The 2,938-nt window shown below is 42.6% G+C and overlaps 1 protein-coding gene across 5 annotated transcripts in view; it reads right to left on the reverse strand.

The window, feature by feature from the left end:
• Window positions 1-2,790: 2,790 nt before the first annotated feature.
• dennd4a (DENN/MADD domain containing 4A) overlaps window positions 2,791-2,938 on the reverse strand; it is a 23,750-nt gene continuing 23,602 nt past the window's right edge. For 3 of the 5 annotated variants that reach the window (XM_030366397.1, XM_030366395.1, XM_030366394.1), the window contains one exon: window positions 2,791-2,938. This exon is cut by the window's right edge and continues 935 nt beyond it. The gene's annotated coding sequence lies outside the window, so the exon portion shown is untranslated. The other 2 variants (XM_030366396.1, XM_030366398.1) reach the window with 1 other exon arrangement.

Below are 2,938 nucleotides of genomic sequence, written 5' to 3' on the forward strand. Positions count from 1 at the left end.
GAGGAGGAAGAAGAGGAGGAAGAGGAGGAGAGGGAGGAGGCAGAGGAGGAGGTAGAGGAGGGAGAGGAGGAGGAGGAGGAGGTGAAGGAGGAAGAGGGGATGGAGGGGAGGTGGAGAAGGAGGAGGAGGAGGTGGTGGAAGAGGAGGTGGAGGAGGAAGAGGGGATGGAGGGGAGGTGGAGGAGGAGTTGGGGGAGGAGCTGGACGTTGAGAAGGTGAAGGAGGAGGAGGAGCAGGAGGAAGAGAAGATGAAGGGGGAGAAGGAGGATGAGGAGGAGAAGAAGGGGGAAGAGAAGGATGAGGAGGGGGAGGAGGAAGAAGAAGGAGTAGGTGGAGGAGGAGGAGCAGGAGGAAGAGAAGATGAAGGAGGAGGTGGTGGAGGAGGAGGAGAGGAAGGGGGAGGAGGAGGATGAGGAGGAGGAAGAAGAAGGAGTAGGTGGAGGAGGAGGACGACGATGAGGAAGAGGTGGAGGAGAAGGAGGGGGAGGAGGAGAAGGAGGAGGAGGTGGAGGAGGAAGAGGAGTCTGGCAGAGCTGTGTCATGACTGCCTGGTGCTAGAACCCTCCTCTGCTCTCTACTGTAGTCGTTCTGCATCCATTGACCTTGCCTTTGTATAGGGTAGCAGAAATGCAGCGACAACACACACACACACACACACACACACACACACACACACACACACACACACACACACACACACACACACACACACACACACACACACACACACACACACACACACACACACACACACACACAAAATGGCAACTTTGTCTAGATCCCATTACATAAGCACTGTGGAGGCAGATGGACATGGGATGACTTAATCTACGAACCGTTATTAAACGAGGAAACAGACCTGAGAGGCACATCTTTGGCCATGCTAGTTTTGAAAGAGGCTTGTTGGTAAGTAAAGTTTAGATTTTTGTTATAGTTATTTGATAATTCTACATTGTACAGTGTCGTTTTTCTTTCAGCCAGTTATTTGAAGTCCAGCCGAGTGTATGCATCTATGATTTGTACATGTTAATATGTATGAAAGTATATCATGACACTTAACTGTATGACCCTAACTGAGAATGCTTTATGAATCTAAAAAGTTGGCATTTGATACGGAGAGAAATGACTAATAAGGAAAGAAAAATAGAAAGATACAAACAATTGTAGTATTAGTGTGTTTATTTGTATTTGAAAACAAATTAAAGATCCAGTCAGGCAAAATAAAACTAAAATCAATTCTTTTTCACACTTCTTTTATGAAAAAAATATGTACAAATTAGTATTTGTCTTACAAAGGATAAACATTAATCCAAATTCCTTGGATTTACCAACAAAGTCAAAACTAATATTAACACAAAACAATATTTTGGTCACAGTGTTTTTGTAGACATTGGTTACAAGGTGGTGTTTACAAGGTTTCCAGAAGCAATCCCTGTGTGTGGTTATTCATGTTTATTCAACGTGTTTAAAATGTTGGAGTCTATCCAGGTTGTGATGCTGCTTCGAGTTATTTACAGACTTTGTGTAGAGATGCTGATTAACAGTTATGCATGGCATGTCCCTATTTAACTAATTATTGTCCTTGCAAGCCGGTTCCCAATGGAACAAATAAACGATTTAATATTTGTGGTTCAAATGTTGTGGTTCCCTAAATCTCATGAACGTGTAAATACCATGGGTAAACAGAAGCTGTCCAGATGGTTTATAGCAGTCAACATTTGTGGTTGATATGCAACATTTCCTTTTGCTAACTTTGAATTAAATGGGTTGCTGGGTTTCGAAACGGAAATACAAAAACATATATATACCTTGTACATTTTTATAACTCTGTGAAATTGATAATAAATTTATTTCTTATCAAAATATTGTCTAAATTAAACGAATAGTAAACATTTTTGTTTGTTTGATTGTTCTAGGTGTGAGGAATAATTGTGGTCCCTTTCAACACTATTGCTATAAATCATAATAATCACTTTAGAAAAAAAGTATTTCTTAAAAAGGTGTCATGAAAAGACACAGTTGTTCCCTTAAACATTTTTTGATAAATTACTAATTAGGTTTGTGCCAAAAAAGAAGCTGAAGAATCAAATAATTATAATTCTATGCCCATAGCCATAGCATAATTACACAAGCTACTCCTGGCAGAGAAGCACGACTCCATTAGAAACATAATTTTCGGATCCATGAGTTATAAGGGCAGTGAAAACTCAACCCTACCTGGTTTATAGGGAACAGACGAGAAGGGATATTCGTTTTTTTTTTTTTACATGAACGCATTCACCTGGCCTTGGAACCACACCCAACTGGGAGCTCATTTTATGTGCTATGGGCAGAGCCTATGGGAGGGCCTTATGGGAGGAGCCTATTGGAAGAGCCTATGGGAGGAGCCTAGGGGAGCGTCGCTGAGGCCTTTTCAGTAAAGGTTGGGAATGGGATTTGCGAAACGCCAGCAGATTTTGAAAATACAAAACTCAAATGGTCTCCTTCAACGCTGACTCTGACTCCACCCATTCCAAGTACATGGACGCGCAATCATGCACGAGCGAACACAGATACGTGAGATCGAGCCATTAGCTAGTTAGCTAGCTCCAGTAGCTACCGCAGGATAACAACAAACAGAAGCTTGCTCTGGGTAACGAGCTTTGAGCATGTGCACGAAGGGGTCACGCGCGGGGAGAGGGGGAGGGGGAGGGGGAGGGGGATTGCAGTACGACCGTTTGATTGACGTACTTACTGTCCAATGCCACTCGGTGGGTCTGGAAATCATTGGCTGGAGTTTTTCAAGCCCTGCCCGTTCCACAGATGATTGACTTGTTTAATTTTCATGTCAGTACTTCTAACTCAGTGGCTCTAAGTGGGTTATGATAAGGATTTCAAGTAATTTTGCAAAAATTGCCAAAAAAGAGAATTCCATACCCAACCTTTAATAACTAGGTAGG

Source organism: Gadus morhua, chromosome 9 (genome assembly GCF_902167405.1).
Source record: "Gadus morhua chromosome 9, gadMor3.0, whole genome shotgun sequence".
NCBI classification, from domain to species: Eukaryota; Metazoa; Chordata; class Actinopteri; order Gadiformes; family Gadidae; genus Gadus; species Gadus morhua.